The sequence below is a fragment of the Numida meleagris genome, chromosome 6 (genome assembly GCF_002078875.1).
Source record: "Numida meleagris isolate 19003 breed g44 Domestic line chromosome 6, NumMel1.0, whole genome shotgun sequence".
NCBI lineage: Eukaryota > Metazoa > Chordata > Aves > Galliformes > Numididae > Numida > Numida meleagris.
This window is the reverse complement of record NC_034414.1, coordinates 18,835,788-18,859,476: the sequence shown is the minus strand read 5'-3', so window position 1 is coordinate 18,859,476 and position 23,689 is coordinate 18,835,788. Positions and strand designations below refer to the sequence as shown.

Sequence of the window (23,689 nt, the reverse complement as noted above, 5' to 3'; positions counted from 1 at the left end):
TTTGAACAGTTGAGCAAATAAGCAGACAGAGGAATGTTGGCCTCTTCTTGGGAGACTGAGGAGCGACTTGAAAGGCTTAAGCCTTGACAGTTCTGTTGAGAAGCTGCACTGTTTGTTTTGCATTGTCACACTGAGGAGCACCATATTTTTTCATGGGAAATTTAGAGAAACAATTTGAACAAGTATTCTGTGTACCATGTACAGTTTCATGACTTTTGCTATCCCCATTGTTAAGATCAGGTATTCCATGCAGAGTACCTTCCTGGTTTAACTGTGTATAAAACCAAGTGTCTCGATCCTCTTTGAAAGTAATCTCATAGCAAGAGATGAGCAAAGGAGCAGATTTTGAGGAACAACAATACCTTGGGTGAACGTTGCTAATGAAATGCTTTGTCAGGGAAGGGTTGACTTCCTTGACTTCTGCTCCATGGGTGCATTGACCGCCCGCTGTTAACCCATGTCCACACAGTAACGTAGTGATTCAGATCCCTAATACTGAGGTGCAGTGACTTTTTCATGCTGCAGCATCTCCTTATCAGGTCAGCCTTCTTCGTCCTTGCTGTGTAAGAGGATGGCTGCTCACAAGCCCTCTCTCGTGCTCTAACTGCACTCTGTCCACTGATTATATATTATATATGAATGTATGTGAAATAAATGCCAAGAGCCTGGGGTGCGCTTCTGACGCTGGTACAAGATGTAACCATAGAAGACAGACGGGCACCTACTTTTTGAACTACAAATTATTTGATGCAAGTCTTTAAAGGTATAGGGATGTCTCGCTTTCTGCCAAAATGTTTGTCATAATCCTTTGCGTGCTGTGGGAGTGTTTGTCACCAGGTACAAAAATAGGACTCTGTTCCCTCTCTTGTTCATTGAAAGGTGGAGTAAAATACTGCGGTTCTGTAGATGCACTTGAGCTGTTCTGCGTTCAGTGCTCCTGCCAGTTCCTATGTGTAAAATGGAGAGGAGGTCTGTCCCTTGCAGAGATTTTTTCTTTCTTATTTTTTTTCTTCCTTCTTAGGAGAGATTTTTCTTGGAAAAATTGCAGTGAATGAATGGGAGCTGGTGCTCAATGAAAGCACAAGTGACTGTGCAGGGAGTGCTAATAAATATTCAAAACAGCAAATGGTCAGTTATGATAACGCTTGTGTAGTGCAATACCAAGCAGTCATTGGCCATGGGGGGGTTGGCTTCTGTTGTCTCTTTTGTTGCTCTTGTCTTTCAGATCAATTCTGTCAATAATTGAATGCGTGTTTTTTTTTTAAGTCTGAAAACAGAATAAAGTGCATATGAAGGTACACTGTGATTCCCTGTGACAGTCTGTCACAAGTATTTTACCTGACACAAGTCAGTGAATCTTCTAAATGGCTTTTCTTGCAATTGTAAGATCACAATATGGATGCAAAAAGCTCGAAATAACTTGCTTGTTCTTTCTCCCCATAGGAATTGTAAATTACTAGTATTCACGTCGCTATCTTCAGTGCTCTCAAATGATTTTGCCTTTAATTTAAATCTGAGGTAGATCTAGTGGTAAAATAACTGGATTTGTTCCAGAGTAAAGAACAGTCTTTGCTGCGTTACTGTCATCTTGGTTTCTTTTTACAGTAAGAACATTTTAATGGAGTGCTTGTAAATTCCGAACTTGGCATGTGTTTGTTGGGTTTTGTTTTATAGTACTGAGTTTGATGCTAGAGATAAAACGGTCTTAGAGGTTAAGTTCCAACTCCACTGCAATCTCTGTATGAAATCCTTGGCAGTTATTATGGCATTAGGATCTATTGAATACAGTTTTCATTATTAGATCAGGATAGCATGCTTCCTAGGAGTCTGAGGAACAATAAGTAAATACATCTTCCTAAACTCCTGAGAGACTGGTATTTAGACCTGTTCTCCTTCTGCAGCTAATCTCCATCAAATAAAGTAGTCCAGTAGATATTCTTATGGCTTCGGAGGCTGAAAGCTTAGTATTTATTATAACAGACATGTTTTAATTAACACCTGGTGTGTGAAGAGTAAAGCTTAAAGCTCTGTAGATGCTTAAGGGGGATTTTAGTTTTATTTTTAAATAAACAATAATCTACGGTTGGTTTATTTATTTGTTTTACCCTTTCTATGAAGCTGTTCTTTAATCAACAATCTGTAGCGTCCCTGAGGTAGTTTCTGCTGTTTATGTGAGCTCTGCCTTGGAAGGAGGAATGCCACCTGAGCTTGTGGAGCTCCCTGTGTACGTTAATGCCTCCCAGGGCTAAGTCTTTTTGGAGTCTGGGTGGGATGTTGCAAAATAATGCAGTGGAAGTTGGAAAGAAAATGAAGCATCTTTAAAAGCAACAAAAATGATAAGCAGCTGCTGAACAGCTTAGCAACTGGAATGTTTTTCGTTGTTTTCTTTTTTTTTTTATAGTCACATAACTTGGCGTACATGTTTTGTTTTCCATTTTAAATTAGGTGGAGATGTATGATATCTCTTGGATTGATAAAGCAAGAGTAGAGAACGCATCCAGTAGTTTCACAGGGAATTTTACACATTCTAACTTGGAATATTAGCATCTACTCATTTAAAACATTTGTTTGGAGACAAGGAGAAATATGAAGAGACTTTGGAAATGCGATTCTTCTACTTGATGTTCTTGTATATGACTGATGCATAGTTTGTTAGAATCTGAACTGTCAGCGCTTCAAATGTGCTTTGATATTACTGCACTATTAACAGCAGCACTTAGGTTGTACTTCAGTCTCTGGTTATTGCAGAACACTCCTGCGACGGCCAATACACCTGCTGTGCTATTTTATGCATCAGCACATCCTGATGTCCTGTAGATGTAAGTGTTGACAGATGTTGCTGCAAAAAAAAAATGAAAAAGAAGAATTTAACTCAGTAATGCTGTTTCTTCACTTACCTCTTAGCTGAAATACTTTAAAGTCTCTGTGGATGAACTTATCAACGAATTAGCATGTTAATTGTTTAGCCAATGAGCAGTAAAAACAGAGTCTGAAATAAACTCTAGCCATGTCTTGAGACATTTTTCTTTGAAAAGGCATTTTTTCTTAGAAAATGGTAAGGGAGAAAGGGAAATATTACCCTTTCTCACAGGAGAAAAACTAACTTGGTAGAGGAATTCCACAGATGAGTTTTTTACTCTAATAGTAAACACCACAGAACTGTCTACCAAGTACCAAGCATGGATGTTGTGTTTAGTATCACCTACCCGATTTTCTTTTATATTTTTCGTTGCGCTAATATAGGTTTAAAATTTATTTATAGCTGATTTGAACATAGGTTTTGTTTTTTTTTTTTCTCTAGAGCAACGCCATTCTTAAAAATAACTTTTATGGTTATTTAGCTGGTGTGAAATAATTCTGATTTCAGTGTGGTCTTGGTGCTGTACTGAGATCCAGCGCTGAAAGAATAAATTTGTGACTTCTCAGTAAATGTCCTTTTGTTATCTGAACTGAACAAACCGGTGTGCTCATAAAGAGCCTCATCAATTTTAATAAGCTATCAGCTTCACAAGTACTGAGCGAAGCTGCGTGCTGGGAGGGGGGTTATTTTGGGGAAGAGAGCTGCGACTGCCATCAGTAAGCTAGGCTGAGAAGAAATACAGCTGTACCTCAGCTTGTGTACAAATCATTCAAAATAAACCACCACATCTGTCTTCTGTGTCATATCAGGGTCTAACAGAAATGCATACATCTTAAGCAGTGGTTTGAAGCTCCTTGGTTATAGCTGTGAATCACACAGCTGTGTCTAATCTCTGCTTTGGCCTCCTCTAATACCTGATCAGCTTGCTTGGTGGATGTGGGACGGGATTTTATTTGCACCTGCTGGCAAGCTAAGCCATCTTCTGTTAACATTGCACTGGGTGAAAGCTTCCCATGGGCTGGGGAACCTCTCCTGCCCTTGCTACTGTGAATAAATTCCTTTGGGCTGGAATGCTCTTGGATCATGCCTCTTACTGTGTGGGAGCAGGCTCAGGTACGTTGATGGGAGAGTGGATAAAAGGCCCTCCATCTCTCCACTAGAGCAGATAGGAAGGTCTCCTTTGAGTTTCTGGGCATCTGGCAGCATCGTCAGTGCAGTGGCTGAAAATCTAGAGGCCTAGAGAAAGGTCAAAGTGATAGGATGAGAGGAAATGGTCTCAAGGTGCACCAGGGGAGGTTCAGATTGTTACCAGGAATTATTTATTCGTGAGAGGGTGATCAAGCATTGGAACAGGCTGCCCAGGGAAGTGGTGGAATCCTGGTCCCTGGAAGTATTTGAGACCTGGATGTGGCACTAAGGGACATGCTTTAGTGATGGGACTTGGTTGGTCAGGCTGATGGTTGGACTTGGTGACCTTGAAGGTCTTTTCCAACTTAGCTGATGGTGTGATTTTAAAATGGCTGCTGATTCTTCAGCCTGTGTGTAGCACAGCTGATGCGCTGGCCCCACTATGTGACTTCTGTTCACTGGGTCTGGTTGAGTGCATTGTGCTCTGCTCACATACATTGCTTACTGGGTTTCCTGGACAGGAAGATGTTAGAGCTTCATGCATGTTTCCATGCCAAATGAGATGGTTGTAGCTATGATCTTATTTGGATTACGGCTTCGTTCACGTCTGTACAAACAAACCCCTGCTCATCTTGTGTGCTTCCTCTCTTACATGTTCAAGAACCTGGATCTGTATCCACAAACCCACGGGGACAAATTCTCTAAGCCTGATGTTAACGCTTGAATATACATGCCCGTGTCTGCTACAAATGTAAACCACTAGATGCACAATTAAAAATATAAACATTTGCAGATATGAATCTTGCTTATTTTAAGAGGGAGATCAAGTAGAGCTAAAATACCTATTATTTCTTTCTTTATAGTGGGTTTATATGTATGTATGCATTTTTCATTTAACAAAACAAACAACGTAGTAATGTTGGCTTAAATTATTCTTTCAAATTGCTGATATTACACAATGGCAATAAAATTTGGGTCCTTTCAATTAATTTGGTTGCAGATCAAGTGTTGAAACTCTCTTGGTGTGTAACTGTCAATGGTTTACGGGCTGGTTCGGCCCAGTTCCATGACTAGTGGGGCAGAGGGACCCACACCCCAGGAAAGGGAAAAGGGAAAAAGGGTAGGGAGATGGGCCTAAGAACGAATCGGTGGCAACAATCTGAGGAGAAACAAACTGATTTACTAAATAAGATATCGGAATGCAAAATAATACAATATAATTACAATTTAACCTAATAAATCCAGTAAAATGAGAGAGAGTGTCCAAAATGAAGGTAGGCCTTACTCTAATACCGACGGTGAGACGGCTGTGGAGCGAGATGCTGCTGGGATGAGAGACGGGCAGAGAAGAAGAGAGAATGTCCCGTGATCTGCGAACAGTTTTATCTTTTCCCTCTGACCGGAAAACAGTAATAGAGCAGCAGAGTCCCCTGGGGAATGTAGTAGTTCTTCTCTTCTGAGAACCAGGTACACACACTACATGATGTTATGATGTGGAATACCAATAACCAAAAATCATAAAACCATGACAGTATCTACTATCTACAAGTGCTGATATATGGATTTCAAGTGGAATCAATGTTGGTGACAGTTTATTCCCGTGAAACTGACATGCTAGGTCTGTGTAGAAGGAACTTATGCAGAAAAGAAGTCTGTGTTCTATGGTATTGAAGCTGATGTCTATTGCTGTTTGGGTTGCTGCTAAAGCTAGGAGTATGAACTGAGCAACTGCTTTTGAGACCAAGACAGAATTTTCCTATCTATGTGGTTTAGCAGTGAATGCGTGTGTAATTATTGGAGACCTCTTGGCTCTTTTTTGCCTGCAGAAAATAAGGATTGACCTTTGAGTGCTCATATCCTTAATCACAAAATATTGTTTGGCTGATATGTGTATTGTCTGATATTGAAATAATTTAATTGAAATTAAATTGTCTTATCTCCAATCTAGAGGATCTCGTGGCATACAGTCTGCTGTTCTTTCTAAACTGAGCCACTAGACTGGTTTTTGTTTGTTTTGCTGTATTTTTTGTGCTTTTTTTGTTGTTCTAGTCTTGTTAGGTTTAAATTTTTTTTTTACTGTATACCATATAATTTCTCATGCAATTTGAAGTCTAGATTCATTAGTCCAAGGAGAGTTGATGATTGTCAGTGAAATTCCCTAACTGATTTCCTCCTCTTTCTTGAGCACTCACCCAGTGCATGGATGTTATATATATTAGAATTGTTCAGAAATCTTAATCCTACTTGGTTTGGAGTTTTTCCTAACCAGTTTCAATGGTAACATAGGAGGTAGCACATTTTGAATAAATTATGTTAATAGCGTTGAGGTGAGATTTCAGTATTAATGTTGTAACACTTTCCTGCTTTAATAATTGATTTCTGCACTTGTACCTGGTATGATTCAATTTGGTCCATCTAGAGCTTCCTGCCTCATCTGCTTCATTTTTCTGTCACTCTCACTAGCCTGGTGTTGCAATGGATGGGTATACAACGCTGTAAGGCAGTTTAAGTTCAAAAAGCCTTGTGTTATATGAAATGTAAAAAGTGAAGTACTGAAAATACCTACCTACGGTAGACTGAGTACAATTCACTTATGCAGTTACCATGTTGCAGAGGGACATGTGCTTAGGACTGAAGTATCTACGTTACTTCTGAAAGAAAGGAGGCTCAAAAAGTGCCCCCTTACACTTGGAAACTTGAACCAAAGATCTTAAGGTTGAACTAAAAGTAAATTCATTTTTTAAAGATACTTACAGCAGTGTAAGAAAATGAAAAAATAAGGGCAAAGGTATTGTTGCTTTGCTATGGTGTCCTTAACGTAAAATATGAAGTCAGTAGGTGTTTATCTTGAGCAATTATCTTGAGCCAGTGAAATTTAAAAGTGGGTTCTAAATAATAAACAAAAACAAACAAACCCTCTAGATACTCAGAAGTGCCCAGCAAATCCCTCAGCAGTCTGTATTCCCCTGAATTTTTGGAAACAAGCTCTTATTTAGTAAATGTTAAGCTTTTCAAGTTAATGTATGTGGTTAGTGTTTATAAACATCTTCACACCCTTCCAGGCTGAGAAGTCTTGCTTTGCAGTCTTATACTCTGGACAGTGAGGGGAAAAACTACCTTGTGTTGTAAGTTCTACTCCACCAGTAGGCAACATGAGAAAATCTCTGTTTACATCGAACTTTAAGGGTGCAGGCTGATAATCAATTGTTTCTTATGCTCTTGTTTTAATGGGATTAATTTCCATGCTGTTTTGAACAAGTAAGTACCTGACATCTGCTTAAATCCTAGCAAGTCTGTGATAGTAGTAAAACCAGAACTATGGTAACTTCACGATTTCTTAACTTATAAGTTGGGACTGATTCCTTCCCTTAGAGAACATGAGCTTAAAAAAAATACAACTGCTAGATATAGTCTGGAGCATCAGTGTCAATTTAAGGACTAAGCTGTGCATTTGTGAGTGAGGAAAGCCTTTTAAATAAAGACTTGTTGGCAGTTCTGGCCTTATCGAGGGATAGCAGTGATAGAGGAGAAGATATACAAATGCTGATAGACAAAGTTAAGGTTTGTTCCTTCCACCCAAACGCATCCAGACTTGCCTTCTGATGTAGGTCACAAATAAAGCTGGGGTTGTGATCTCATCCGACTACTTAGGAAGTCCTTGGTTTCAGTAGGTACAATTTGGTACGGTTGGCACGTTGAGTGAGCAGAGCTCAGCGCTGGGACTGGCTGACAATGGGCAGGGCATGGCTGAGGGCTGTCAGTCTCTAATTAAAGTGTCTGTCTGTGCTATACCTGCCTGCAGCCTGCTAGGGTTGTTGCAGCTTTTGTGGGCATGTAGTATGTGGAATAGAATTAATAGTTTCAAAATAGCTTCTGAGGGAAGGATGTGCTGTAACTGCTGTCATCTGTATGACTGGAAACTAAGGCTCGCTCCTTTAAATACAAGTTAAATGGAACTGCAAACTAGTAAGTCATTTTCTGTTAAAACCTACTTGCTTACATGTTATTTGCAGATGAAAGTAATTTACAATTCTAAACTTCCTGCTCATTTGCTTGAAACTTATTACTTAATTATGTGATTTCCAGAGGTATAGTCTGGACGATAATTTTTGTGGTGGTCCTCTAGGAGGCAGTTGCTTGGAATTGATCTTTATTACGGTCTTATCTCTGACATAGATGCTTAGCAAAGCCCAGGTTGTGGGCTGTAGTCCATGAGAATAATTAAATTGGGTCACGTGAATGGTTGTGAATGTATTTAACTTTCTATTGAATAAACAAAAACTGTCTGGTGTTGCGTATGCATATAATTCAGATAACCCAGATTAGTTGTAAGCCAGAGCACTTGTACGTCTTGTACTGGTTGTCCTACTATTGCACATGATCCATTTCTTTTTAAAAGTTGTTTGACGTTCACCAGGCTACTTAACCTGCTTCATGTCTCAGTTCACATCACCACCTTCTGGAGCATGCGGTGAGGTTTTGTTCAGTCAGTTGTGCAAAGAGCTTTCAGGCTGTGGGATGACAGTGTCAGTAAAAGGGAAAACATCTTAATTATCTTAGGTTGGTGCACCTCACTCATATGTCGTGTGAAGCTTTCCTGCTAAGCGCACTATGCTGTCTTACACTGAGAAGACACATCTTGGCTATTGACAGGTGTTCCGCTGGGTGTGTGGAAGTGAAATTGAAGTCTAAAGGTTGGTTTTGTAGAATCTTTTTTGTTTTGTTTGTTTTTATTGGAGAGCTTAAAAAGAAAAAGCTAAAAGTGATACTTTTTTTTCTAACACTGCAGTCTGCTGGGAGACTGCATTTCTCTCTCCCACTGCAAAACTGAAGAAGTCCCAATGTAAGCAAAAAAAAAAAAAAAAAGGGGGGAAACTGTGGAAAAATGTGCTTAAGTAATCGCTGTAGCTCTCCTGTAGTGACACCAAAATGCTTGAGATGATGAAGGATATCTATGGTATAATTGTGGGCTAAAGACGAAGGACTGCAGCCAAATAAACATTTCAGACAAGCTTTTCAGTTCAAGCATGTAGACTTACAACAACTGGTGAATTTGCTAGGGGGTTATGTAAGATCAAAGTAAATATTGTTTATGATATTTCAGGGATGAGAGGGAAGAAACACTATGAAAGACATAATCCACTTGTCCTTTTCTTTAGTGCTTATGATCTTGCAGTCCATGTTGGATCCTTTTATCACTTTCATTTCTAGCCCAATCTACAGACTTCTGACTGGGACCTAAAGGATAAAAAAAAAAGGAAGTATGACTGTATGTTTATGCTGGAACTCTTATACATTAAAAAGCTAAACATACGGAGACTTAATTATTATTTTCTTGGCCCTGTATAGCTCTGGATTTCTTTTATTTCTTAATTCCAAAATGACAGTGAATTGATTTTCCTCTAGTATTTACATTTTACCGCTGTTGAGAAAAGCACATTACTCTTTCAACTGAAGGTCAAGAGTTGAGTATTGGCAAATTGCTAAAGCGGGGAAGTGGGCCAATTTTGGCTCTTATTCTTTCTTCAAAGTTTTCTGTTTTTTGTTGTTTCAATAGAATTTATGGATTTATTATACAGTTTTTGGTTGTTTTTTTTTTTTGCTTTAATTAAATGGCTGTCCAATACACCATACAGTACGGACTGATGACAAAACTTGTAGATTAAAGCAAAAAATCCCCCCAAAACAACAGTTGTCTAGTTGCTTTTGGACAGTTCACTCATCTTTTACTTTGATTCTGCTTGGGTTAACCACTGACAGTCTTGCAGCCTTTTTCAACCTCTCTTCTACATGAAATAGTGCGTGACTCAGCCACCCCTTATGGCTGGGGAAGCAGCGTGCTTGTGAGGATGTGTTTCTGCCATAGCAGTGTGTGTGTGCAGGCAGGCAGAGAGCACCTGTCTGCGTACTGTTACATTGGCATGCTGCCTTTGAGGGTGTCCTTTTCTCACTTGTGAGTCTGACTCTTACTGAAATTAATGTGGAACCCTTTACTGCCTTCTGAAAATGCTGTCCCAGCCCCAGTAACTTCTTCTTGATGCTAAGAGGGAACCTTACCTGTACAGTGTACACTGCTGTAGTAGGAGCAGGGAAAACATCTTGAATATTAGGAGAGTATTTTGTTCATTGTTTTCCTCTCTCGAGTTTATTTGAAAAGCCAGAGAGAAGTGCTTGGTCTTTTCAAGTTTCTGAGAGGATAATTTGGTTGTAAAGATGGGGAGATGATTTCAAGCTCCATTGGTTTCTCAATGCTTTTAATTCTTGTACTTCAGTATCTGTCAAAGAAATGTTAGGAGATCAGTAGGAGTAGGAGCATGCCAAATGCCTTGGATTTTACATGCATTTTTATCACAGATAATATTTTGGAGTGTTTTATTGTATGCTGAGTTTGGGAAGAATCGTTAATGCAAACCATAAGAAACATTACTGTTGCACGCCATAAACTTGTCCTCAGAAATACTCATCTGTTCACGCATCACAAATGGTTGAGAGACTTCCTTTCTTCATTTTTTTTTTTTGCAATTTCCCGTGTCCTGGTTTTCCACAGGTCTAAGTAAAATGTTGAGGATATATAATAACATAAGAGATGCTATATAACAAAATTTATTTCCTTTTAAGGGTGGATGTAATGTCTGGTTAATTGCTTACTGAATTTCTGCTCTTTAATTCTGAATGTTATCTTTCCTTTCAATGTACACGCCCCATTTGTGTGTTGAGCTTAGACTAAACAAAACTACCAGGATAAAGATCATAAAAATCTTTTTAGATTTGAACTTGTACAGCTTTGTTATGGTCTTAGTATGGATTCTAGTACTTTTAAGTTGTTATTTCAAATTTATAAGGTGTCTTTGGATACTTTCACTAAAGTGATTGTTTAATTTAGAATGGGAAGAAGAAGATGGAAAGCTGTAATAGCAAGCAACAAAGACGTATTAAAGTCAACTAATAAAGATAAACCATTTCCTTCTATTGTCAATATATAAAGACATCTAAAGCATGTCTGTGGGCTTAAGGATTTTCTTCCAAGAAGTGTTATGCAAAGTTCTCTTATGTTTTGACAGTACATGTAGAAGTTTTGGCTTCAGTGAGTATTACCTTATCAGTTTTGTCTGAACTGATGTGATACTTGAGGGTGATGACAGTAAGATCAGCAACTAGGAAAACTGACAGAATTGTTCACAAGGAACTGCTACTGAAAGCAAGCTCAGAGTGTCTATGAGAAGTACTGCTTACCTTAAAGTTTAATCTTGCCGGAGAGAAAGGAATTGCTTCCACTAACTTTAATGGGCCTTTGATCAGTATCCAGAGTAGCAAATACTGCCCCTTTTCCCCTGATTATTATTGGGGTTTTTCTTCTTTTGTGGTAGTACATCTGCAGTTAGAGGGGAAAAAAAAAAACAACCCTTTGAAAATGTTGTGTTCATCAAGAAGTTTCATGCTTCTTTTGACTTCAGTGGTGAGTATTGAGGACACGATTAAATCAAATTCTTATTTGTGAAAATTAATTGAGATATGCAGAAAAAATAGCGGAATTTTTCTTAAGAATAATCAACTAAACTAACAAATCTGAATTTGCAAGGCTGATCTTGCTATGGCTTGTACGCTGTGTAGAAAATGCAGAGAATTTTCAGTTCAAGCATTTGGCATGGATATAGTTAACCTGGTTCCTTGGACAAATACACGTCTTCAAACATGCTCATAAATCTCTTGTCAGTGTGCATTATTGCACTTATGGCAGTAACTACTTTATGACGCATTGAAATGTTTGTTTCCTGCACTGCATGTGCATGAGTAGAAGGAAGAAGGAAGGATGTCTGATATGCTTGCTGTTCTGTGATTGCTTGGTCCAGTTACTGCAGGGGATATTGGCAGTCTGAAGGTGCTGTTCCTTGGAGCTTGCACGGGGTCAGGTGGGAGACTGTATGGCAGCCATTAAGGGGAAAGGCAGCGGTGAGCACCACGCTGCATGCTGTCAGTTCTCTGTCTTTTTGAAAAAATGTGTCTAACTTCTACTGAGGAAAAACAGGCATTTGGGAAGATGCTGTGGACCTCGCGTTTTCTCCCAGAACATAGTAGTTTTGTGAATCTCTTACTTCTGATTAATGATTATGTCTTTAGTGGTGTAAGTAGAAGTAGGCGAAGGCAAGAAGTCAAGACTTTCATTATGGAATATGGCAGTGGCTCATCGGTTTTACTCTGCGATTCATTATAGTGGCAAGGGTATGACTTCACACATCAGAAAAGAGTAGACTGTTTCCTAAGCAGTTGCCTGGGATCTTCCACTGGAATCACTTGGATTGAGGTCACCTGTCTGTCTGAGGTAGTTTTGTTTCAGTACTTTGCATTGAAAGCTGCTGGGCTTTACACCTCAAAGTGGGAGAAGCTTTGATGGTCATCATGAGTAATAGTTCCTTCTGTGTCAGGGGCCAGCAGGATTTAAAGCATCTATATGCTGATGTAGTTCTGTAGATTCACCAGTGAGCAGGTGACTCTAACAGTGCTTGCTTTTTGAATATTACTCCTTGAAAAACGTGTGTGTGGTTTTCCACAGCCCCCCGCTCCCAAGTTCTGTCAGGGCAGGGCAATGCAGAGTCTTCTACAAAAGCCACTCAAGGAAGATTCATGCTAACACTAGATTTCCTGTTGGAAAGCAGCTCCGGAGTTGTTTCTGGCACCTTTTCCCTGTATATATAATCTTGGCTCTCAAAGTTTTGTTGCCGATATGAAATTGCAGTTTTTGTCACAGGTTATTTTGTGGGATGATGTATGTGCTGTACATCAATAAATCTGGGGAGGAGGCTATTATGCTTTGTTTTTAAATAGTCCCAGTGAGCTGTCACCTGCCAGAATGAAGTGATAAAACCATGAGTTCTCTTATTCCTTGACAACAGTTCAGAATATCATTTTCCTTTTATAATATGATGATGTATATGTAAGGCTGTGTGCTTGTGAATTGTTTTGATTTTTTTTTTCTTATATGCACTGCAAAAGGCCAGAGCTTCCCTAAGGCAAGCACAGTTTATATATAAAAATTAATATAATTTATTAGCCGGAAGGTAACCCTTCTTGTAGCCAAGACTTAGATAACACATATGTTATGGAAGAAGATACTAAATTGGCACAGGGCATTGGGCCTACCACCATCTGCGGAGCCTGTCCTCCAATTTTCTGCTGTTGCCATGGGCTGCAGACTCAGACAGGAAATCATGGTAGGATGGGAAAGGGTCCAAAATATACAGAGCTAGTATAAGGTTTGCAGTTAAAAGAGAGTCAGAGAACAGGCTATCTGTTCTACTGAACAGGCAGGGCAAAGTAAAACTGGTTTGTGTGTGCGCACGCATGCGTACTTTAAGTGTCTTTTTAGATTTTATATGCTTATTTTTTGAAAGCTTGAATTTTTTCCATGTAAAGTAATGTGTATAATTTCAAATGATCCATTTACATATGAGGGGCCTGATTCAACCAGCAGTTAATTGGCCATGTTGGCCTGACAGAAGAGTAAAGCAGCAGAGAATCAGGCCACCAAGGTATGTGAAGTAACCATGGAGGCTTGTCTCTGCACGTCAAACAAAAGTCCCCCACAACTGCTTCCTCTCTGCACATAGTCTGTAGAGACACTCAGAGGGTATTAGCTTAGCAGAGCTGAATCTCTCTCCAGTGCTGTCTTACTATGGACTCCCCAGAAAGGCTTGTTTCCTCATCTGCTGTTTGCACAAATGTTTGTCCTCAGCCTTAATGCTGGGAGCTGCTGCACAGTGTGCAGCAAAAATCTTGTATGTGAATTCTGCCAGGGATCCTGCTCACCCAGAGTTGCAGTTAGGTATTTGGTCTCACCAAGTGCCAAACGTGATAGAGTAAGCTCAGAACCCTCTGTGTTTGCTTTCTTGATCAGGAATTGCATGCTACTGCATGACAACACAGACAAGGAGTAGCACTGAGCATCCTGGAGGACTCAAAGTCTTACCGAAGTATTGTTCTTACGTGAATCTTGTTTTTTTTAGCTTTTTTAGCCAGGTAGCAACATTTCAAATATATAGCGAGTCTCATATCTGCTCATCAGTTTGTCACTCTGCATGCTTAACATCAGTAACTGCGTAAGCAAGATTCAGTGGGCGGTGCTGGCTTTATTTATTCTGTTAGACAGTCCTTCTGTATACTGTGGGGAGTGTGTATATATATATATATGGTGTGTGTGGGGAGAGAAAGGGAATTACTCCTTAACTTCCTAAAAGCACAGCAGTCTTCAAGGTAAATGTATTTGGAAACAAATAGGTTTCCAAAATTTCCCAGTCATAAACATACTTTTTTTTTTTATCTTGCAGAAGATAAACAAGAAAGTCGCTAGATTAAAGTAGAGGCACAGGAGATATTAAGCAATGCTTACGTTCAACAGATGAAGCTAAAAAGTAGTCAAAAACTCCTATGTGAATAGTTTCCAATACATGCTACTAATATGAGTTTATTAATCTTGTTCCATACATTTTTCAGTATTCTTGTCTGTCCCTAGAGACTGCATTTCAACTAAAGCTTTCTAGGGCCAGTTCAGCTTCTGGTCCTAAAGTGCCATTATAAGATACCTTATTTTCACTTTTTGTGACAGTTGAGCTTGAGGAGCCGTTTAGCGTGAATTTGAGGACCTAACTCTTTAATTCTTAACGAACTTGTTTGAGGTTGATTTAAAGCAAACATAGCTTCAGATGGAAGCTTAAGGAGTGTTTCCTGCCAGGGTATAGGTCAATGGTACACACTTAAGTATATTTTTACAAAGTGAACACTACATCAGAATTTTAACTCTTAAGTTCTTCTGTGTCTCAGGCCTGCCATAGAGAAGTACTGTTTGGAAGGAAAGTGAAGGACTTTGTAATAATACATAATGTGGCCACTTTAGAGCTCGTTTAAAGTTTCTGGTATTATTTTGAGAATTTTGGGGTCTGAGTGATCATTTAGTATCACTCTGAAATATTTCGTTTATGGTGTAAGTCACTAGAGGAGAAGTCGAGCTTTTCATCTGAAATAATTTTCATTTCATAGCAATTTCACATTCTTGGAAAAAAAAAAAAAAACAAACCTAGGGGAAAATCAGCTAGCAGGCAAATAGTGTGTAATGTCTGCCCAGTAAAACAAGAATGTTGCTGCCTACATGTGAAACTTAATTATTGCTGGAGATACGAAGTAGTTACCAGTTGAAGATAAAAGTGGACACATAAGAGAAAACCACGGTTTAATCCACTTTTGATCATTTGAAATTCAGAGCTGTTGATTTGCTTCAGCAAGGTTGAGTTTTGTGCTGTGTGCAGCTTTCTGCAGAAAAAGCTGATAGTGAGTTTTGTTAGCTTTTTTTTGGGAAAGATTGGTAAACAAGAGTTATTAGAGTCTGACTAGGTCATGAAAGGAGATACTGGACCTCAGTTAAAAAAAAAAAATATATATTTCTTCTAAATATCCTTCCAAATTTGTTAATATAATGCACAATTGACGTGACGTTTGTCTTCTGCAGACCATATGTCTCTGACATCTGAGTGTCATGAATCTTGACTAATTCCAATTTTGCCTCCTTTTGCCACTGTCTGTTCAGGGTTATAGTTAATAAAAATTCTGTGACTACTTCACTGCCATTTAATGTAGAGGAAAATGAGAGTTCTGATAAGCAGCCCTGATGATCTGCTGTTTCAGGTAGCTTTAGCCGTAGTTTAAATTTTGGCCTGGTAAAATAAAGCAGGATTGATGATAATAGCTGAATTAGGCTGAACAGAATCCCAAGGAAGGCATCTGGATAGATCGTAGGGTCAGAGGTATCAGTGTGTTTTCTTTGAGCTGCAGGTTGAAAGAATACTGGGATGACTTGCTTTGGAGAGCATGGTTTTCTTATCTGGCATTGAGACAGTAAGCAGAATAACCAAGAAGTAATTTACTGCACTGTTAGCGAAGCTGCCAGTGTGCCTGAAGAGCAGAGAGCAACTCTTCAACTTGTATTCCCTTAGCAGATGATGGGAGAGAATAATTTCTTCATGGTTTTTAATTTAATCTTTGAATAGATGATGTTCCTTAACTGAAAAATAACAGTAAGATGGAGTGACGTGCTAGCAGCATTTTCTGGATTGGCAGAATAGGAGCTCAGCAAACTTGTGGTAAAAACCTGAACTAAAACTTCTCACAGGTCCGTACACATTTCTTAATTCTGACTGAAGGGCACCATACAAGAGGCTGGTTCGTTCTCCAGGCTCTTTCCTCTGGCTATAAGAGCTGCTTCCTGCTTGCCCTAGTTGTATATATGGCCCCTTTTCAGCTTCAGGGCAGCGGTACGGTGAGTTCTGCATGTTACAGTGCCAAATATTGCTAGATGCACTAGTGATGTATTTGTCAAGAAAGAGACTGAATCTACCAATTAATCCCTATTAGAAATAAAAGCAAACCTAGTCAGGGTATAACTCTGGGGCTGGGATCAGTGAAGAAGTCTGCTTCTTGACCCTGTTCTTTCTAGCTGATGTATTTTTGAATGTGTTGATTTTTTGTTCGGTTGGCTTTTTTTTGTGCGTATGTGATATAATCTGGAAAAGACTCACTTTTTTCTTTTTTTTAAATTGCAAACTATCTCAGCCAAGCCATCTGCCTGAGTCTTCAGCAGCGTATTGTATTGCTGAAAAGCGTTCTAGCGAAGCATCGTAATACTGAAAAGTTTGAGCTGATTCTACATTAAAAGAAGCGATCCAAAAAGCTGCTGATGATTTGTGAATGCTGCCAAGTATTTCTCTGATGAGAGTACATAACAAAGAAGTGCTCAAGTGATTGAGTAAGGCTGATTTGAACAATCTGTTGTGTATTACAGCTCCCTCTAATATTCCACAATTGTGAGAAGCTACTGTGACTTGTATTTTCAGTCTGTGTTTTGCTTAGGGGGGCAAGATCTTTTGTTCTTAAGTCCCTTGAGCCAGCTGGAGGGGAGCACACAATACCTCTTGCTTAAAAATATTAATGAAGCTGGCCTAGCTTTGTCTGACTTTGTCACCCACAGCGATTTCCACAAGAAGACAGTAAAGTTGTACTTGATATTTGCCCTAGTTAGGGATTGCAAGACAAATTCTGATTTGAATTTTGTGTCTGAGTGTCTATATGGATTAATAATCAGTTCCTTTCCTAGCCTGGATACTTTCCTAGATGTCTGTGGGGAGACTGCTCATGGAACATCTGTAAAAATGTATAGTATTCATCATATAGAACTGGTTCATCTGAGGACACTTCCCTGTTGTTCAGGGGCAACAGGTTACTTGTTGTGCCTGCTAAGTGATGAACAGTGTGAGCTTTAAAGGACTCGTGTGGGAGTGATTTCTTTCACTTCTTGTGATTTGCTGTTGAAGAGAAATGATGCAGTTTATATAAAGCAGCTGCTTTCTTTGGAAGAAAATCAGCATAACACATTAAGGAACCCATTAATCACTTAGCTTGACCTTCATTTATTATTTAAAATACTTCTTGCATCTATTGTTCAGATCAGAATGTCAGGGATGCTAAGAAATACATTATGTATTCAGATCTGCAGGTCAAGAGCATCAAACTAAAATACTATTGGGAGCAAACCTGAAAGGAGCTCCTTTTGAAGTGTTGGTTCTTTTACTCACTTTTAGGAGTAGAAGGCGGCTGTATAAATACCTGCACAAAGAGAGCTGCTGTGAGTTCTCATCTTGTCCTGGAGTTGTCATGTATAAATTTTTGTCCTGGAATAGCAGCTTCTCTTTGTTCGGTCCTTGCCAACACAAAAGCCCTCTCTTTCTGGCAAGTCTTTCAGGGGAAGGAAGAGAAGTAAACAGTATTTTCCCTCTCCTCTCCTCAAAATCTCTGCTTTCTATTTACAAAAGAACTTACTCTGTATTTAGACTCAACGTTTTGTGGGGCAGTGTCTTTCTTATCACTAGGTCTACGCAGGGAATACATATCACAAGAGCTTACTACCTTGTAATTATGTTAACTTGTTGCAGAGATTTTTTTGAGTACTGTGTATTGCTGGGTAAATGCTAAATGATCAACTGTTAAAACATAGATTAGTTTTGAGATGGGGAAGGAGTCAGTAGGCAATGTTTCAAAAAGATTGAATGATTTGTTCAGAAACCTGCTCTATGATTACATAGGAGCATAATACAACCTACTTACTATTCCTGCAAGTCAAACTGTAATCATAACCATAGTATCAAGCTTCATTCACCTCCTAAGGAAGGTACGCAATCAGCATTTTCATTTTATTGGGAAGGTACAGTCAGGTTTGTGGTACTGTTTAATATATGGTAGTTCGTAAAACTGGCAGCCTTAATTGGATGTAACAGTTAGTAGAAGCATATGGGGTGAACCAGAATGAGATCTCTTGGGGTCTGAATTGCCTCTTCTCTTAAAATACTTATGGTTTGCTGCAGTTAGTAGCTGAGGTTAAGACCAACGTGGTAATAATTTTGTTTGAATAATAGCATTGATGTAGCCATGCTAACGAGCTGTAGTTTGCTGGCTGTGCTACACGTTACGGACTGGACTCTGAGTTTATTTTACATATAGGATAACTTCTGTCTGCAGTAGAGGTTGTTTGGGTCTACAGTGATGTAGTAGATCAGAATCTGACCTTATAGCACTGCTTTCCCACAACTGTTGTACAGCAATAACACAGCTGTTGGTGCATTTTTTTCCAACTGTCTGCTTTGGGAGACATTATTCTTTGGCCCCAACTTCCTAATGCAAGTAATCAGCCACTCTTTGATAACGACATTCAGACAGAGTGGGCTGTGGTGTTGAAGGCATTAAGCATTGCCTAACTATGTGTTTCTGCTCCAAATGTTCAGGGTTTTAATGAATATTAGGTTTATTTTTATGGTTACTGAATACTTCACTTCCTCCCTCTCTTTGCCCCTATCTTTTTCCCAGCTTATGATAAACTAAGACAAAAGTAGCACTTGGGGGAGGAATGAAGTGTTTCGTATGTATGTTTTGTGGGTTTTTTTCCTTTAATGTCATTGATACGTGCTGTTACATCCTGCATCTCCACAGACATCAGAGATGTTGCGTGGATGAGCAGTTCTCAGCAAGAAAATCTTTCAAGTACCTTGGATTCATTAACTGTGAGACTACAGTTAGCTTCTGAATTAGACCTGAAAAAGAGTAGGAGGAGGAATATAAATGAATATTTTGGGAGATGGCAGTTGTGACCGTGCTGCATAACTGCTTGGTCACATTAGAATCACTGGAATGCTGATGAGGAGGAGCTCCTGCCGGTCATCTAGTCCAACTTCCTACCCAGAGCTGCACTCTTACCAGAAGCAGATCATGTAAGCGATGGCTTAGCCTTGCTAAACCTTGAAAATGTCCATACGGAAGATTCCACAGTCCCTGAGCGACCTACTCACTTTTTAGAGAAGTTTATCTGAGTTCAGCGTGAGCCTCCCAAGCCCAAGATGGTGGCTGATGCCCCTCAGTGCACCATTTGGCACTTCTCAGAAGAATTTGACTGCCTAATTTTTATAGCTACCCTTCTGGTAGCTATAGGCTGCTTTTAAATCATCTCTTAGTGTAACCCTACCCAGCCTATACAAGCTCAGCTCCTTCATCTTCCCCTTGAGGGCTTTTCTCTGTAGGTCCCTGGCCATCTTCAAGGAAGAACCCTCTGCTCATCTCTCTGCAGTTTATCTGCATCCCTCTTGATGCTGGCAGCCTAAACCAGTCATTTACTGAATGCCTCACCTAATGTGTTGGTGTCACGTCATCTTAGTTAATTTGGCATGCCGTTGTTTGTACTGGAGGAACACCCAGTAACCCTGGCTGCAGAGCATGCTTGCCCTGACTTGGATGTCAGCCTTTCATTAGGCATCATCTTAGGGCCCAGGAATTTCCAGCGCAGTCAGACAGAAACAAGTGTGGGAGGATGAAGTGCTGCATGACAGCCCTGTGGCAAGGTGAGACTGAGTCTGGGTTGATTGGGTCCAGGCCAGCCACTTACAGCCACCGCCACAGCTGGGGTGCGACATGTATGGTGCTGCAGAGCTCCTAGGCTTGATGGGCTGCAGTGGGCCAGGTTGTGGTTTTGTGTGTAGTATGGCAAAAAACAGCCAGAATTGTCTGTCTGCCCAAGCATGAAACTGAGACAGCGCTTTAGGGAGTCTCCTGAGAGAAATGAAATCATCACTGAAGTGAACATACAATTACCATGAGCAGTGTTTCCTGAGTTTTCTTGTAGCCATTCATATAATTAAAACTATTTCTGATATTCAAAATCTTAAGTTTTCTCAGTGGCAGTCAAATACTACCGCAGACTCCTTTACCTCTTTCAACTGAATACAGCTATATTATCAGTATTATTGCAGTGTATCAGAGTATCAGTTCTTTCACTGTCCAGACACTTCCAAAACCAATAGTTTTAAAATCTGGCCGTGAGGTCTCCTTGTGGCTGAGATCTGGTTTCAGGTGATTGTCTCTTCCCTTAACCTTCCTGTCCATCACAACCAATGTTGAAGGCACTACCTGATTTCATTTAAACAAAATTTTCAACTTAAGGGGTAGGCAAAGTGTGTTCTGTGCAACCGAAGTACTAAGAAGTAAATAATTTAGCTTCACTACTTGCTGCTTTATGATGTGGAGCATTCATGAACCAGAGACTCACTCGGTATTTCTTTAGGAAACGTGTCTCCAATATCTGCCGTCTTCTCCTTACTCCAGTTGCCGACAAAAGTAGGTGCTGGTTTCTATCTTAACCTTCTGCGATCCTAACAAATAGAATATCACTCACAAAAATGAAATTGTTAATATATAGGTAGGCAGGTGCCAGATAATTTTATGTTACTTTAAATAGCAATGCTGTGATCGTGCAAGTTACAGTGTACTTATGCATCTCCTTTTCTGTCTTTCCAGTGTATTGTTTCTTGGTTATAAATTTTAGGAGAGAGAGTGGGATGGAGACCAGAACACAAAATCCCATTAGCTGGCAGTACTGGTTCTGGATGTGGGGATCTCCTCTGAGGCTGGTGGGATAACAGTAAAGACATCTTTTCAGCACGCTTGGAAGTGTCAGCAGAGATAATTCCAACTTACACATTTTGTTTACCGATGAGCTACAGACTGCAAACGTTGGTATAATTGAAGAAATGGTTTTCTCTTGAGGAGTGCAACTAAGTCGAGTTTCCAGGTAGCAAGGGGAATATTGCTCCCTACCTATGAACTCATGCCCATTTTTCTCTAAATGAAATAAACTCTCTGTGAAATTGCTACTCAGAAATGACCTCACTGAGGTTGTTTGCTCAAGTTCTTGGCAGTTGGTTTTGAATACTGAATGCGGTAGGCAGAGTGCAGCAAAAAAAAAAACCCCTGTAAGCTAGAGAATAAATGAGGTGGTGTTGTCCATCATTCCAAAATATTCTCTAGCTTTTCTCTGCGTTTGATTCAAGAAATGATTAAAATGATATTTTAATGCTGCATTTATTAGTTGCACCCTACCATCTGAAGGCCAAAGAAATGGTCCATATAGAATGCTAAAATGCTATGAGGTTAACTGTGTTTCAGTATTCCGTATTAACCAAGTAACCGTAGTGGGCTACTTAAATACAAACATTAGGAAAAAAAAACTCTCAGTATTCTAAGTCTGCTGCCAGAGAGTCTTTTGAATGTAGGTAATTTCATGAATCCAGAGGTAGAATTTATTTTTTCTTCATCAGCTAAAATAACAATAAAGCTGAACTTAGTGTATTTATTTAACGAAACACAGGATCCCTGCCCTGATGGTTTTAATCAGTTCCCTTGCTATGTGGTAATTAGGGGTTCTCTCCCATGGTTCTGTTTTTACTTAACTCTCAGAATGTGTAGCCGGTTTAGGTTCCCAGAGATGCTTGCAACTAATGTTGTCTCATTTACATACAGATTATCCAGAGGGGACTCTTAAACACACACTCACATTACAGAAACACAGACTTTTTCATCACTTTCGTATTCAGAGAATAACGTTCTTGAGTAAAATGCTGTCTTTTGTGAGCAGCTAATTCATTCCACTCAGTGGATGTGACCAGCTCTTTCATTTCTTGCTCACAAGGATTCAGAAGCTGGAGAGGGCTGAGAGCCAGGATTGGCTCTTTGGTGTGCCACTGGATGCAGCTTTGCTGTTTTAAAAGTACAGCCTTGAAATTGGATTCAGGCTGTAGATTTGCTATAGAGAAACCCATATGTGGTACAGGTCAAGAAATGGTCCACCACTTTCTCTGACTACTTGCGCATCAGTGGAAAAGATGTTGTAGGAGGCTTCTCATCTTTATGCTCAATAGATAATTCTCTAAAAGTGCCCTGAGAAACATTCACATGTGGGTACAGCTGGTGCTGTTTGCTCCTGGCAGTTACAGAGTCAGTGAGGAGACTTGAGGAGGTAGAACAAATACATACGGTTTCAGGCTTGCTCAAACTGTTTCCTTTCATAGTATGTAACGTTAAAATACTAGGTGGTAGTTTGATCCGATATAAAAGTTTTATTGCTGTGAGTTCAGGCTTGCCACGTTACTCAGGAAGCCACTACTGAGTTTTCAAGTCATCTGAAGTGTGTGCTTGTAAAAGGTTTATAAAGCAATACAACATCGTGCAGTCTCCCTGTATGACTAGTCATCTGTGTCCTGGGATTGAGCTAGTGGAATGTTTGTGATTTGAGTCTCAGTTGCTGGTTTATACAGGTATATTGCTCATAAAACCAGATGGAGTAAGCTTTTCCCAGTGTTTCCAGACTTTAGCAAAGGGATTATGGAGAAACCACCTTTGTATTGTGCTGAAACCTACTAATTAAACATTATTATTGCAGAACTGAGACTTGGTGCTAATTCCTATCCCCTCACTAGCATTAAGACTTAGAGGGAACTTATCAGAGTTTACACAGCGTGTTGTGCACTTTAAACATCTGTGGAGTCAGAAGCACGTCTCATTGCGGGCATCAGGTGCTTCTTTCCATTGAGCAGAAATACCAAACTGCCTTCCACAAAACATGAGATTGGGTAGGGCTTGAGTGTAACCATCTGAACTGTTGGGCTATGAAGAAAAATTATTTGATTGTGCCTCGTGCACATGTCAGAATGAATTAATCTGAGAGACGTAAACATTTTGGTTGCAAGCAAACGCAAGTCAGCACCTAGCGTGAATTTGGGTCAGGACAGAAGATGGCTAGCCTGTGTAACTGGCATGTGAGAACTGCTTCCTAAATGTGAGTGTACGCTCATAGGGCTTTAGAAGTCTCTGAAACCAGCCGTGTGACGGTGGGTAGGATTTGTTTTTGCCGTTCTTTAGGTATATCAGTAAATATGCAAATGCCATCATTACAGAAATACAGTGTTAGGACAAAGGTATGTTATGTTTGGATTGTAGTGGGATCTCTTATTATTTGTCTGAGAAGCTATTTAGATTGCTATTTAAATGAGTCTCTTTCTAGGCTTTTTCCCCCACTTCTTTGATCTGGCTTGGCACTTTTTTATTCTGTTGTCATTTTTTTTTTTCTTTGCAGCTCAGCAGTTCTTAAGCATAACCACTTGCAAACTTTGATATCTATTTTAGCTCTGACTTTGAAAGTGAGGAGTTTCATCTTGACATTTTTTACCGTAAATAGCAAAATTAAGAATTCTGTGGTGAAAAATGTATACAGACACAGACACACACACACAGACACACACACACACACACACACACACACAGACACACACACACACACACACA

General features: G+C 39.6%; 1 protein-coding gene across 2 annotated transcripts in view; it reads left to right on the top strand.

Moving 5' to 3' along the window:
• Positions 1-23,689, top strand: part of ABTB2 (ankyrin repeat and BTB domain containing 2) — a 134,519-nt gene that overhangs the window by 4,172 nt on the left and 106,658 nt on the right. The window lies entirely within an intron of this gene.